The sequence below is a fragment of the Budorcas taxicolor genome, chromosome 3 (genome assembly GCF_023091745.1).
Source record: "Budorcas taxicolor isolate Tak-1 chromosome 3, Takin1.1, whole genome shotgun sequence".
NCBI classification, from domain to species: Eukaryota; Metazoa; Chordata; class Mammalia; order Artiodactyla; family Bovidae; genus Budorcas; species Budorcas taxicolor.
The window spans coordinates 28,899,762-28,916,564 of NC_068912.1; the positions used below are offsets into that span (position 1 = coordinate 28,899,762).

The window sequence follows — 16,803 nt, forward strand, 5'->3', positions numbered from 1 at the left end:
GTCTTTCCCAGCATCAGGATCTTTTTCCGATGAGTCAGCTCTTCACATCAAGTGGCCAAAGTATTGGGGTTTCAGCTTCAACATCAGTCCTTCCAATGAACACCAAGGACCGATCTCCTTTAGGATGGACTGGTTGGATCTCCTTGCAGTCCAAGGGACTCTCAAGAGTCTTCTCCAACACCACAGTTCAAAAGCATCAATTCTTCAGTTCTCAGCTTTCTTTATAGTCCAACTCTCACATCCATACATGACCACTGGAAAAACCATAGTCTTGACTAGACAGACCTTTGTTGGCAAAGTCTCTGCTTTTTAATATGCTGTCTAGGTTGGTCATAACTTTCCTTCCAAGGAGTAAGCGTCTTTAAATTTCATGGCTGCAATCACCATCTGCAGTGATTTTGGAGCCCAGAAAAATAAAGTCAGCCACTGTTTCCACTGTTTCCCCATCTATTTGCCATGAAGTGATGGGACCAGATGCCATGATCTTAGTTTCCTGAATGTTGAACTTTAAGCCAACTGTTTCGCTCTCTTCTTTCACTTTCATCAAGAGGCTCTTTAGTTTTTCTTCACTTTCTGCCAGAAGGGTGGTGTCATCTGCATATCTGAGGTTATTGATATTTCTCCCAGCAATCTTGATTCCAGTTTGTGCTTCCTCCAGGCCAGCATTTCTCATGATGTACTCTGCATATAAGTTAAATAAGCAGGGTGACAATATACAGCCTTGGCGTACTCCTTTTCCTATTTGGAACCAGTCTGTTGTTCCATGTCCAGTTCTAACTGTTGCTTCCTGACCTACATACAGATTTCTCAAGAGGCAGGTCAGGTGGTCTGGGATTCCCATCTCTTTCAGAATTTTCCACAGTTTTTTGTGATCCACACAGTCAAAGGCTTTTTGGCATAGTCAATAAAGCAGAAATAGATGTTTTTCTGACACTCTCTTGCTTTTTCCATGATCCAGCGGATGTTGGCAATTTGATCTCTGATTCCTCTGCCTTTTCTAAAGCCAGCTTGAACATCTGGAAGTTCACGGTTCACGTATTGCTGAAGCCTGGCTTGGAGAATTTTAAGCATTACTTTGCTAGCGTGTGAGATGAGTGCAATTGTGCAGTAGTTTGAGCATTCTTTGGCATTGCCTTTCTTTGGAATAGGAATGAAAACTGACCTTTTCCAGTCCTGTGGCCCCTGCTGAGCTTTCCAATGGACATGGGTTTGGGTGGACTCAGGGAGTTGGTGATAGACAGGGAGGCCTGGCGTGCTGCAGTTCATGGGGTCGCAAAGAGTCGGACATGACTCAGCGACTGAAATGAACTGAACTGAACTGAAGAGGAACTAAAGAGCCCCTTGATGAAAGTGAAAGAGGAGAGTGAAAAAGCTGGCTTAAAACTCTACATTCAAAAACTAAGATCATGGCATCCAGTCCTATCACTTCATGGCAAATAGAAGGTGAGAAAGTGGAAACAGTGACATGTTATTTTCTTGGGCTCCAAAATCACCGCAGCCATGAAATTAAAAGATGCTTGCTCCTTGGAAGGAATGCTATGGCAAACCTGACAATGTATTAAAAAGCAGAGACATCATTTTGCTGACAAAGGTCTGTATGGTCAAAACTATGATCTTTCCAGTAAGTCATGTACAGATGTGAGAGTTGGACCATAAACAAGGCTGAGCATCAAAGAATTGATGCTTTCAAACTGTGGTGCTGGAGAAGATTCTTGAGAGTCCCTCAGACAGCAAGGAGTCAAACCACTCAATCCTAAAGGAAATCAACCCTGAATATTCACTGGAAGGACTGATGCTGAAGCTGAAACTCCAATACTTCGGCCACCTCATGTAAAGAACTGATTCATTGGAAAACATCCTGATGCTGGGAAAGATTGAGGGCAAAAGGAGAAGGGGATGAAAGAGAAAGATGGTTGTATAGCATCACTCACTCTATCATGAGTTTGAGCAAACTCATGGACATGGACATGAGTTTGAGCAAACTCTGGGAGATAGTGAAGGACAGGGAAGCCTGGCATGCTGCAGTCCATGGGGTCGCAAAGAATCGGACACATCTTAGTAACTAAAAAACAACAACAATAATGTAAACTGATGTGCTGTCATCTAGACTTCGTTTTTCCATTCATAGAGCACAGGCAGAGTAGATTTAGTTTCAATTCTTAAGGGCTGTAGGATTTTTAGAATGGTAAATCAGTATTGGCTTCAAGTCACAAGCTGTATTAGCCCCTAACAAGACAGTCTGTCTTTGAAGTTCTGAAGCCAGGTATTCTCCTCTCTAGCTATGAAAGTCCTAGATGGCATTTTCTTCCAATAAAGTTATTTCATCTACATTTGTCGTTTAGTGTAAACCACCTTCATTTATTATTTGGGTAGAACTTCTGGATAACTTGCTACAGTGTCTTCATCAGCACTTGCTGCTTCACCTTGCACTTTTATGTTATAGAGATGGCTTCATTCCTTAAACATCATGAAGCTACCTCTGCTAGCTTCAAACTTTTCTTCTGCAGCTTCCTTATCACTCAGCCTTTGTAGAATTGAAGAGAGTTAAGACATTGCTGTGGATTAGGCTTCAGCTTAAAGGAATATTGTGGCTGGTTTAATCTTCCATCCAGACCACTAAGACTTTCTCCATATCAGCAATATCACTTTATCATTTGTGTGTTCACTAGAGAAGCACCTCTAATTTCCTGCAAGAACTTTTCCTTTGCATTCACAACCCTTGGCACATGAGGCCTAGTTTTTGACCTATCTCAGCTTTCAGCATACCTTCTCCTTCACTATGTTTAATCATTTCTAACTTTTGATTTAAAGTGAGAGTCATGAGACTCGTCCTTTTACTTGAGCACTTAGAAGTCATCATAAGGTTACTCAGTGGCCTAATTTCAATATAGTTGTCTGAAAGAATACGGAGGCCCAAGGAAAGGCAGAGAGATGGGAACCAGCAAGTCAGTGGAACAGTCAGAACACATACAATATTTTGTTCACATTTTATATGAGTATGGGTTCATGATACCCCAAAACAATTACAATAATAACATCAGAAATCAATGATCACAGGTCACTATAACAAATATAATAATAATGAAAAAGTTTGAAATATTACTAGAATTACCAAAATGTGACACAGAGACACAAACTGAGCTAACTGCTGTTGGAAAAAAATGGTGCCAATAGATTTCCTCAATGTAGGGTTGCCACAAAACTTCAATTTGTAAAAAACTCAGTATCTACAAAGTGTAACAAAGCAAAGTGCAATGAAATGACGTATGCTTGTAGTTATATTTCAGAGTATATATGGGACATAAATAAACCATTAATTAAAATATGCCTTTTAAAAATATGAAATATTTATCTCTTTTTTATGTTCATAGTAATAGTTGCATTATTTTCTACATAAAATGTTCACTAATTAAATTTTTCTTCAGATTTTTAATGTTTAATAGAAATATTTTATTTTTTAAATGTATTTATTTTCAATAGGAGATAATTGCTTTATAATACTGTGTTGGTTTCTGTGTTGGTTTGCGTGTTGTGTCACATACAATACTGTGTTGTGTATGTTGCCATACATCAACATAACTCAGCCATGGGTATACATATATCCCCTCCCTCTTTAACTAACAGAAGTATTAATATAACAATATGTATTCATGGAAAAACAAAATTTTCAGAAACAATAAGCTTATAAAATTACTTTAAAAACACATAGGTAAATTATTAACAACATAGAGAGAGGTCTGTAATTAAAAACTTCCTATCCTATTGAAACAAAGAGAAGAGTTACGATGGGCTTGGAATGATTCTATTTCATTATCTTTCCTAGTAAACATTTATTTTAAAAGAAAATAACTTAGTTAAGAGAGGAGATTTTATCAAGAGAATAAATTTACCCTGGGCAAAGTCTGTTTCTTAGTTTAACAAACACAACTTTATAAAAAAACTGCATTTTTCACAGATTATGATAGCTATTTTACTAAAAACTTTAATTGAATAAACGAATTTGCATTTCCTCTGCTTTAGCCATAAACTGCTCTTAGTAAATCTTCATATGTCTAAAATCTTAACAGGAAAAACATTGATTCCTAAGAACTACACCTATATGTTAAAGAATTTTTAAGTTTTTCCATTTTTACACTTACAATATATGTAATTTGAATCATGAATAATGCACTGCCTAAAACTGACTTAATTGAAAAATAATAGATTGCTTCACAAGAAAAACCTTTTAGTTTTCATAATAGTATCTACTAAAAAATGAGCAATAGCGCTAGGTGATACATAATTATGAAAAGATGACCCTGAGGGATGGTATGGGGAGGGAGGTGGGAGGGGGGTTCAGGATGGGGAACACATGTACACCCATGGCTGATTCAAGTGAATGTATGGCAAAAACCACCACAATATTGTAAAGTAATTAGCCTCCAATTAAAATTTTAAAAAGATATTATGAAGACTAAAAGAAAAAAGATTTTTTATGGTAGTGCTTCTTTGAGCCAAAATTCTCTGAGCTGATTGGAACCAGGAAAAATGAAAAGAATATATTTGAATAATAACACGAACTAAAGGCTTTTTGATTCTTTCATAAGAATTTATCCTTTAACTTTTGTATACAGGGAGGATTTAACACTGTAAAGTCTACTCATGGATTTATATAGCTTTATCAATATGTGATTTACATACATAATTTAACAAATTACATATGTAATTTACATAATATCATATTCATTCTTTTAAATTACTGTATACTTCAGTGGATTTTAAAATATTCAGAGTGTGTAGCGAGTACCATCACTAATCCCAGAGCATTATTGTCACCCCAAAATGATCACCCCATACCTGTAAGCATAACACCTAATTTCCTCCTCCCCATCCCTGACACAGAGAAGACAATGGCAGCCCACTCCAGTACTCTTGCTTGGAAAATCTCATGAATGGAGGAGCCTGGTAGGCTGCAGTCCATGGAGTCACTAAGAGTCAGACATGACTGAGTGACCTCCCTTTCACTTTTCACTTTCATGCATTGGAGAAGGACATGGCAACCCACTCCAGTGTTCTTGCCTGGAGAATCCCAGGGATGGGGGAACCTGGTGGGCTGCCGTCTATGGGGTCTCACAGAGTCGGACATGACTGAAGCGACTTAGCATCCCTGACCACTACTAAGCAACTCCCTGTTTCTATGGATATGCCTATTCTAGACATTTCATATAAATCTAATTAGATAATCCATACAGTTCTAAGTGAAAAAAGTGATTAATACCATGTTAGGTATTTTTCACAGCATAAAATAAAAAGAGAAAATAGATTAAATATTTAGAAAATTCATAAACATGAAAGTAATATTTTATATATTCTATAGGGATATAGAAATATTTTTGTATCTATGTCCATAATCTGACATAATTTTCATAATTATGTCATCATAGAGTTTTCAACAAAAGTATAATTCCCTGAATACATCTTTATTAGAATTTATTTCAAGTGGCCTGAATTTACATACAATCTATTGCTTCAAAAAATAAAATAGCTTATCAATAAGTTCTTTATTTTTAGAAAGTTTAATTTTTAACATATAAAAGTAAACATCACTGTGAAATGACCTATCACATCAAATATCAAGTCCAACTACAGTACAAAATTAACTTGTCATTCTTTAGGAATCAAATTACTGTGTAATCTACTGAATTAATTGTTTTATTTTCAGGGGAAAATGTTTTTTACAGTTTGACTCTCACAGTAATAACAATTGTCTTATTCACCTTGCAAAATTAATTTACTGTTAGTGAAATCTAAGGATCTCAAAAAAGAGTATCATTATTTTTTTAATATCTAAAACTAATATTAATAGTTTAATAATAAAGTTACCAATGAAATTAACATTCATGTTTAATTTAGACAGATGCTGTTGCTAAGTCACTTCAGTCATGTCCAACTGTGCGACCCCATAGACGGCAGCCCACCAGGCTCCTCCGTCCCTGGGATTCTCCAGGCAAGAACACTGGAGTGGGTTGCCATTGCCTTCTCCAATGCAGGAAAGTGGAAAGTGAAAGGGAAGTCACTCAGTCATGTCCGCAACATGCTAGTCAGTCATCTAACATGTTGCATGTTGCATGTTAGATGTGTACAAATCATCTAATCCAACTGTCTCATGTTTATGGCTGAGAAAAACTGCAACATAAGTAGATACTATTCCTTGTTCAAGTTCTCATGGATAGTTAGTAGCAAAGATGAAACTCAGTGAAAATCCAAGCAGTTGAATAGGATTTATAAATAATTTCATTATGATTTCTTTAATGTCTCTTACATATATAAAATCTGTTGGATACCAGACTTAGAGTCTCAGTCCTTTAAGACATTTGTACAGAAGCAAGTTTACAAAATTTAAAAAGCAGAGACATTACTTTGCCAACAAAGGTCCATCTAGTCAAGGCTATGGTTTTTCCAGTGGTCATGTATGGATGTGAGAGTTGGACTATAAAGAAAGCTGAGAACCAAAGAATTGATGCTTTTGAACTGTGGTGTTGGAGAAGACTCTTGAGAGTCCCTTGGACTGCAAGGAGATCCAACCAGTCCATCCTAAAGGAGATCAGCCCTGAGTGTTCAATGGAAGGAATGATGCTGAAGCTGAAACTCCAGTACTTTGGCCACCTCATGAGAAGAGTTGACTCACTGGAAAAGACTCTGATGCTGGGAGGGATTGGGGGCAGGAGGAGAAGGGGACGACTGAGGATGAGATGGCTGGATGGCATCACCGACTTAATGGACATGAGTTTGAGTAGACTTCGGGAGTTGGTGATGGACAGGGAGGCCTGGTGTGCTGTGATTCATGGGGTCGCAAAGAGTCGGACACGACTGAGTGACTGAACTGAACTGAACTGAAGTTTACGAATGTGTTCTACCACTGAACTCCATTCTCCTGGCTACACCATCTCTGATCTGCTGACTCGCTGTATTTGTATCTGACTCTGCACTCTTGTCTCAGTCCTGCCCAGTTTTACTTTCACATAAACATGGCTCAAGAATGTATAGAGAGTATACATTCTCTATTTTTCCTGGCATCTGATCTTGTCCACCTCCAGTTTCTGACTTCAGACTCTAGTACCGGTGATGAATTCTTCAAAAGTTTTCATTTACTATGGAGTAGAATTCATGATAAAAATCTCCAAGTCATCTCACATAGAGTTTTGTTTACTTTTTAAAATAATAGGCCTGTATCTGAGATTTTTTATTAGTGAACCAAAAAATAAGTCATTGCATTATAATTCATTTGTGTTGACTCTAAGATATTTCAAAAATAGGAAAAGAAGTGATACTTGAAAGAAGTGATACTCTACTAGCAACCTTACATGAAAAACTAGCAAAAAAACTACATGAAGCTGGAAATGATGCAGTTCCAGGTCAATTTCACTACTTCACCCTAATATGTAAAACATTTTCCTCAAGAAATGATAGGATAAGTATTAAAAAAAGGAAAGGGAAATAGCAAAACAAACATATAAGTACTTGATATTTTTTAGAAGCATTGCTTAACTTCTAAGTTCCAGAACATTTGTTTCTTAAGAGAACACATTTTTTTTTAGAACTTCAATTCTTTCACTATTAACATACAAATATCAGGGATAATTTATGAAATGTTCTTGCTTATATAATTCCCAATTTTAACCTCTGCTTATAAGCAAAGTTATAAGTTTCTGTATTAAAAAGATACAATTTCAAATGCTCAATGATTCAAACTTTTTACTTATTCATATCATCCTGATCACTCATACCCTCAATTCTACCCTGATTATATCTGAGATATTACAATTCATTGACAATCAGCTTCCTTGTTTAGTTTTCCAAAAAAAAAAAAAAAAAGATTTGATAATTCCCTGGTGGTTCAGTGGTTAGAACTCAGCACTTTCACAGTGGTTCAGTTCAGTTCAGTTCAGTCGCTCAGTCATGTCCGACTCTTTGCAACCCCATGAATCACAGCACACCAGGCCTCCCAGTCCATCACCAACTCCCGGAGTTCACTCAGACTCATGTCCATTGAGTCAGTGATGCCATCCAGCCATCTCATCCTCGGTCATCCCCTTCTCCTCCTGCCCCCAATCCCTCCCAGCATCAGGGTCTTTTCCAATGAGTCAACTCTTCGCATGAGGTGGCCAAAGTACTGGAGTTTCAGCCTTAGCATCATTCCTTCCAAAGAAATCCCAGGGCCGATCTCCTGCGGAATGGACTGGTTGGATCTCCTTGCAGTCCAAGGGACTCTCAAGAGTCTTCTCCAACACCACAGTTCAAAAGCATCAATCCTTCAGCGCTCAGCTTTCTTCACAGTCCAACTCTCACATCCATACATGACCACTGGAAAAACCATAGCCTTGACTAGATGGACCTTTGTTGGCAAAGTAATATCTCTTTTTTTCAATATGCTATCTAGGTTGGTCATAACTTTTCTTCCAAGGAGTAAGCGTCATTTAATTTCATGGCTGTGATTTTGGAGCCCCCCAAAATAAGGTCTGACACTGTTTCCACTATTTCTCCATCTATTTCCCATGAAGTGATGGGACCAGATGCCATGATCTTCATTTTCTGAATGTTGAGCTTTAAGCCAGCTTTTTCACTCTCCTCTTTCACTTTCATCAAGAGGCTTTTTAGTTCTTCTTCACTTTCTGCCATAAGGGTGGTGTCATCTGCATATCTGAGGTTATTGATATTTCTCCCGGCAATTTTGATTCCAGCTTGTGTTTCTTCCAGCCCAGCATTTCTCACTAGGGAAGGTTTTTTGAGAAAGTGACATGCAAAGCAAGACCTAAAGGACAAGGAAAAGCTAGCCATAGGAAAAGTTGAGGGATGAGTGTTTTAGTGGGAACAACATACAGTTAGTTGTGTACATCTAAAGAAGGCCAGTGTGGTGAATGGTGACAGAAGACATGAACAGAACAAAATGAGACTGCAGAGAAATTAAAACCAGATTATAACAGCCTTAATAGAGAAGTCTGAATTTTATTCGGGGCATAATAGGAGATCACTAAAGGATTTTAAGCAGAAAAGACACCATCTGAAGTATATTTTTTGTGTTGTTTTCTTTTGAGGTTTTGTTTTTAATTGACATTTTCATTGAGATCCTTGGAGATTTCCTTGCAGTTTTAAGAAATAATACAGAGAGAGCATGTGCTTAATTTAGTTTCCCCCAGTGATAACAATTTGTAAAATTGTAGTACAGTGTAGCTGCCAGTATATGAGCATTGACAAAAAACACCTTGTTCAGAGTTCCCCAATTTTATCTACACTTATTTACACATATGAATTAAATTCTGTACAATTTTATCACTTGTAGGTTCATGAACCCATCACACTATCAAGATTCTGAATAGTTCCAATATTAGGAATCCCTCAAGTTTTAACCACACCCTCCTCCCTCTTCCATCTTCCCATTCTCAACTTCTGGCAACCACTAATTTGTCCCCAATTTCTAAAAATTTGTCTTTTCAAAATGTTATATAATTGATCATACATTGTGTAACCCTTTTTTAATTTATTTTATTTTTGGTTGTGGTGGGCCTTTGTTGTTGCTCGCTCCGGCTTTCTTTAGTTGCAGTGAACGGGAGCTGCTTCCTGGTTGCAGGGCATGAGTTTCTCATTGCGGTGGCTTCTCCTGTCATGGAGCTCAGGTTCTAGGTGTGAGGGCGTCAGTAGTTGCAGCTCATGGGCTCTAGAGTGGAGGCTCATCAGCTGTGGCACACAGGCTTAGCTGCTCTGCAGCATGTGGGATCCTCCCAGTCCAGGGATCAAACCAGGGCCCCTTGCATCACAAGGCAACTCTCAACCACTGGACCACCAGGGAAGCCCATGTGTAACCTTTTATGATTGGCTTTTTTCCTTCAACAGTATTTCCCTGGAGGTTGATCCAAGTTGTTGTGTGTATAAATAGTTCGCTTGTTTTCATTGCTGAGTAGTAGTCTGTGGTTATGGGCGTGAAGAAGTGAAGGTGTTTGTCCCTCAGTCATGTCCAACTCTTTGCAACCCCATGAACTGTACCCCTCCAGGCTTCTCTGTCCGTGGAATTACTCAGGCAAGAACTGGAGTGAGTAGCCATTCCTTTCTCCAGGGGATCTTCCCACCCCAGGGCTCAAACCCAGTCTCCTGCATTGCAGGCGAATTCTTTACCATCTTGAGTCACCAGGGAAGTCCAGTTATGGGCATATCACAGTATAAATATTTACCCTTGGAAGGGTATATGGGTTAATTCCATTTTCTGCTACTGCAAATAAAGTTGCTATGAACACTCATGTACAGTTTTACATAAGAACATAAGTTTTCATTTCTCTGAGGTAAAAGCCCAAACATATAACTTCTAGTTTTATAATTGTATATTGTATTTTATAAAAAAACTGTCAAACTTTTCCAGAATAGCTGTATAATTTTACATTTCTACTAGCAATATAGAAATGATCCAATTTCTCTGCATCTTTGCCAGAATTTGATATTGTCACTATTTTTAATTTTAGCATTTCTGATAGATGTATAGTGGTAGCTTTCACTTTTCATTTGCATTTCTCTCGTGGCTAATCATACTGAATGTCATTTCACATGTTTTTTTGCCATCTGTTTATCCTCTTTGGGGAAATGTCTGTTGATGCCTTTTCCCTATTTTCTGATTGAAGTGTTTATCTTTTTACTATTGAGTTTTCAGGGTTGTTTATATATTTTAGATAGTACTCTTTTGTTGCAAATGTGGTTTTGCAAATATTTTTCCTAATCTGTAGTGTGTCTTTGCATCCTCTTTACAGAACCTTTTGCAGAGCAAAAGTTTTTAATTTTGATGAAGCATGATTTATCAATTCATCCTTTTATGGATTATACTAACAGTATTAAGTCTAAGAACTCTTTCCTTGGCTCTAGATTCCCAAAATTTTCTTCTATATATATTTTTTAAAGTTTCATATTTTAAGTTTTACATTCAAGTCTAGAATTCATTTTTAGTTACTATTTTTATAAGATATGAAGTTTAAGGTTTTGTTTTGATTGTCTGTGTTCAATTCTCAGTCGTTTTCAACTCTTTGTGACCCCATGGACTGTAGCCCTCCAGCTTCTCTTTCCGTGGGACTTCCAGGCAAGAATACTGAGTGGGTGGTCAATTGCTTGAGCACTGTTTGTGAAAAAGTGACCTTTCCTTTGTTGAATTGTTTTTGCACCTTGTCAAAATTCAGTTGGGCATACATGTGTGAGTATATTTTGGGTTTCACTATTCTGTCAATTAATTTATCTATCTCTCCACCACTACCATACCCAACTTTTTTGCAGTAGCTAACTAGAAAAATGTGATTTTTAGTGGAGGGATCTTCCCACTTTACCCTTCTTTTTCAAGATTGTCTTAGTTATTCTGGGACATGTGCTGAGACAATTTTTCATATAAATTTCAAAATGCATGCTAAGTTGCCTCAGTCATGTCTGACTCTTTGCAACCCCATGGACTGTAGCCTTCCAGGCTCCTCTGTCTATGGGATTCTCCGGCAAGAATATTGTTGCAGAATGGGTTATCATGCCCTCCTTCAGGGGATCTTCCCAACCCAAGGATCGAACCCACAGCTCTTATGTCTCCTGCATTGGCAGGTGGGTTCTTTACCAGCTGAGCCCTGCATATTTCTACGAAAAAAAAAAAAATTGCCAGGATTTTTATAAGACTTGTACTAAACCTACTGATCAGTTTGAGGAGAATTGACATCTTTACTATTTTGAGCCTTCCAACCCATGAGCATGGTATTTCTCTTCATTTAATTCGGTGGTCTTTGATTTCTTTCATCACAAATTTCAGCATACAAATCCTGTACATGTTTTGCGAAGTAAACAGATACGTATTTCATTTTCTTTGGAATGACTGTAAGTAGTATTGTTTTTAATTGTAGTTACTTCATTGTTGAGTTATAGAAATATGATTGCATTTTTCTGTTGTTCTTGTATCTTGTAACCTTGCTGAATTTATTAGCTCTAAAGAGATTTTTCTATTCCTTGGAATATTCTATGTAGACAGTCATATCATCTGCAAGGAGAAATAGTTTGGTTTTCTTGAGAAATAGTTTTGTATCTTCCTTTCCCATCTGTATGTCTTTTATTTCTTTTCCTTGACTTATTAAAATGGCTAGAACTTCCAGTACTGTGTTCAATAAGAGTGGTGAGAGTGGACATGCTTACCTTTCTTCCAAAATTAGGAAGAAAGCATTGTTTTTCTCCATTAAGTGTGATGTCAGCTAAGATTTTTATACACGCTCTTTGTTAAGCTGAAGTAATTCTTCTCTATTCTTAACTAAGTACTGAATGAGTGAATTTTATTTTCACATAATTCTGATGCAATATATGGGGAGGAGAGCAAAATAAGTGAGGTAACCATTAAGATGACTATCACAGTACACCAGGTGAGAGATGATGGTAACCTAGACTAAGATGATGGTGGTGATATGGATTAGGAGATAAGAGGGCAGATTCAAGTTATACTTTGTTGTATAACCCATAGGACTTGCTGATGGATTGGGTGATTAGAGTCAGAAATTGCATTTGGCTACAAGTAACAGAAAACTCTGGGCTTCCGAGGTGGATCAGTAGTAAAACAATCTTCTGGCAATGCAAGAGAAGCAGGAAACATGGGTTTGATCCCTGGGACAGGAATATCCCCTGGAGAAGGAAATGGCAACCCACTCCAGTATTCTTGCCTGGGAAATCCCAAGAACAGATAAGGTTGACAGGCTACAGTCCATGGGGTCACAAAAGAGTTGGCCATGACTTAGCAACTAAACAACAACAAACAGAAAACTCTACTACAATGACTTAAGTAGAGGCTTCCCCCTCACCCCTGCCCTGCACAAAAAAAAGTCTGAGAGTAAGCAATTCTATAAATCTCATCTGTGTCTCAGATCCTTTTATTCTTTGCTGTTTCATAGTAACATATGACTTTGAACCATACAGTCACAAGATGGATGTGGTACTTCTAGGTACCGGAGATAAGTTCCAGTAAGAAAGATAGAGTTGCAAAATTTTTCTTTTAGTGATACTTTATTCAGAAAGTTAAGCACTTCCAGAAACATCCATCTATATTTCCTTAATCAAAACTATGTCACTGAAAAAAAAAAAAAAACCTATGTCACTGACCACTCAATTGCAAGGGAAGCTAGGGAATTGATATTTTACTTTCAAGTCTCTAAAGTAGAGAAAAACAGGGAATAGCTAATTGCAGTGGACACTAAATGAGCCAGTCTATAGTACCTACCACACTAAGGATGATGGAAATGAGGAAAAATGGATTACTTCCATATTTCTGGTTGACAGATTACATTACTGTTTACTAGGATGTATAAGAGTGGAAGAGACATGGATTTTTAAGAGGAAGCAATAGTTCAATGTTGGACATGTTGAGATTAAAATGTTTATGAAGCATCTAGAATGTCAAGCAAAGAATTACATACATGAAGCTGAAATTTAGAAATGTCAATACTGAAGGTAATAATCTTGAAGTCACCAGGATACTGATGGTATTTAAAGCTGTTGAACTATATAAGATCACCTTGGAAGAAAACAAGTAGTTGTGCACAGCTTTGAGGAACACCAATATTTAAGTATTGCTTTGGGAAAAGTGAACTCACAAAATAGACTGAGTAGCTAAAAAGCGAATAGAGAAACCATGAAAGAGGCATTAAAGCCATAAATGGAAATATCCGTTTCATGGAGAAGGTATTCTATAGAGTAAAATGCTACTGAGAGAAGATAAATAAGATAAAGAGAGAAACTTCCATTGAATTTAGCAGCAAGAAAGTAGTTGATGATTGAATTAATTAAAATTGAGTTCAGAGTCAAGAAACAAAAAATCCACTTAAACCCCAAATAGGAGTCTGTTATTTTTCCCACACAACAAAAAGTCTGGATGTAAGCAGCTAAAGGTATTAGGGAGCCAATCATCAGAGCCTGCTGCTTTGTCATTCCCTTGGACTTTCTCTCATGACTGGAAAGTGGGTGTCATTGCTCTGGACTCATGTACAAAACAGCAGAAGAAAAGGAAAGGTGTGGTGCCAGCACCATATGCCCTTTACCAAGAGTAGAAAAACTTCCCCTTCCCTCAGAATTATTTCACATCTCATTAGTCAGATCTATGTAACACAGTCATCCTGAACTTCAGGGGAAACTCCGGGAAGATGAAAATTTATTTAATAAGTTGTCTAGCCTCTACAGTGAAAATGGACAAAAGAAAGAGCAGTTGAGAATGGATGCTTTAAGCAATCAAAAGTGCCTGCCATGATGACCTTGGCAACAACAGCTTTAATGTATGGGATGGATGAAAGTCGTTCAGTCATGTCTGACTCTTTGCGACCCCAGGGACTATACAGTCCATGGAATTCTCTAGGCCAGAATACCGGAGTGGGTAGCCTTTCCCTTCTCCAGGGCATCTTCCCAACCCAGGGATTGAACCCAGAGAGACTGAAATCAAATTACAGGGGATTGAAGAGTGAATGGGAGATGGTGAGGTAGCAAAATGCAATGGATAGAAATATTTTCTATTCATTTGGCCAGAAATTTACTTGTGAAGGGTTTCCCTGGTGGCTCAGACGGTAAAGAATCTGCCTGCAATGCAGGAGACCTGGGTTTGATCCCTGGGTTGGGAAGATCTCTGGGTTGCAGAAGGGAATGGCTACCCACTCCAGTATTCTAGAATTCTGGAGAATTCCATGGACTGTATAGTCCAAGGAGTCACAGAGAGTTAGACGCAACTTTCACTTTCACTGTAGTTGTGAAGAGGAGCAGAGAAGTAGGATGGTATCTAGATTGAGTTGTAAGGTCCGGGGATGCTTTTCACTTTGTATTGTATTGTTGCTGTTGCTCTTAACACGAAGTAAAAAATTATGTTTGTAAATGATGAGAATGATCATTGTGAGGAGGGGAGAGACAATTGATACAAAAGGAAAGAGAGTGAAAAGAAAGACTCCAAAACATTCATGCTGGTAGGTTCTAGCCTGCTTATGATGTTCCCTTCCTGATAACCTGCCTGTGGACTTTGGACTTGCTTAGTCACCTTCACAATTGTATCAACTTATTCCCTATAATAGATCACTTAAAATTCCCAGTTCTGCTTCTAGGACTGAATCTTGACTGATACAAAATTTGATCCTCAAAAAGTCCTCGAAGAGGCAGTAGAATTATGTACTAGTTTCTATGAAAGAAGACAGGAGGTGAAGGAAAGTTGCACGGCTCAAGGTAGCCTGGAGTTAAAACTCCCCTCCACATCCTCCCCACCATTCTAGGCAAAACAAAGAACTTTCTCACCAGAAGGAGAAAATAGACATTAGGTTAATTACGCCCAGCTCCAAGCTGGCCCAGCCTCTGGCCGATCTCCAGAACTCCTTGCCCCAGCCATTTAAGAGATAACTACTCCCAGCAACCTTGGAAAAGAACAGGCCCCCTTAAGACAGTAGCTTTCTACATACATGCCTATATATACTTATTCTTTCTTAGTTAAGTGCGGCAGCTCGCTAATCTGACTGCTGCCCCTTCTCGCCTCATTAAAGGTGATCTGTTCCTGTAGAGTGCCAGTCTCATTCTTTTTCTGGACCTCACCCACTCTAACTCCTGACCTTACATTTTTGGTGCCAAAACCCAGGGGGTTGAGGTTCCTTCTTCTCCACGGCCAGCTCTTTGGAGCGTGGAAGCCTGCTGAGCTCACTTTTCTGCCCGGGCTTTCAAGACCTCCTCGAGAGGACGCCCTGTGTCTTCGTGAGCAGTACAAGTCCTCTGTAAGGGCTTTATCTGTTTTCCATGTACCCTGAGAAATATTGGCCTCTCTCTCTCTTCCTGCTTTCTCTACACTCTCTTTTTCGCGAGACCGACCAACTCCAGGACAGAGGCCTTTTGCCATTCGACCACTTAACATGCAACACTCCATTCAAGCTGGCCCCTAAATTAAGGTAAGATCCAATCTGGACAGTTTTTTAGAGGCACCCTAAAACTTAGTCCTCTCTGGGTCCCAGGGACCCCTAGCCTAAGGCCACTCTGAAGATGATGGTGGGGGATGCTTCACCTCGACACAGAGCTCTCTTCTCATAACTCCTATTGCGACAAGGGGTGATGACTTGAGCTCCCAATAGGAGCCTCTGCTTGCCTTTCAATTATGGGGTCTGGCCAATCTGTCCCAAAGGATTCCCCTCTGGCCTGTGTTCTCATAAATCTCAAGCCACTCTCTCTCACTGAACTCAAAGCTAATCACTTAAAACAACTCTGTATACAGATCTGGCCTCAATACCAATTAGACAACCAAAACTGCTGGCCTGAGTTCAGGACTTTCAATTTCAATATTTTATCAGATCTCACTAACTTCCTCAAATGGAATGGCAAAGGGTCAGAGGTCCCATATGCCCAAGCCTTTTGGGCCCTTCAGAGCAGGCTTCCCTATGCAAAAACTGCTCCACCGATGAGGTCCTTCTATGTACCTTGCCTCCCAAACAAAAGGGCTCTTCTCCTTCAACTAACTGCTGGTCACAGCCTTCCACACCCCCAGAGTTTGACCCAGCAGACAAGCCCCCTCTGTATCCGCCACCCCACCAACCCTCTCCTTCCCCCTCATCCAATTCCAAAACCTCTCCTGACTCCCCCTCAACCCCGCTACCCCATCTCCCTGACTCCCCCTCCCTTCTTCCCTCCCCTCCTGCCACACGGTCATGTACCCAACATATGTTTCTGAGAGAGGTGGCAGGACCAGAGGGCCCCACGTGCCATTTTCATTGTCAGATACGAGCCAGATGGAAGAAAAGTTAGGATCATTTTCTGAAAATCCTACCAGATACA

The 16,803-nt window shown here is 38.9% G+C and overlaps 1 pseudogene; it reads right to left on the minus strand.

Moving 5' to 3' along the window:
* Positions 1 to 15,877, minus strand: part of LOC128045532 (bile acid receptor-like) — a 33,764-nt pseudogene extending 17,887 nt beyond the window's left edge.
* Positions 15,878 to 16,803: the final 926 nt, after the last annotated feature.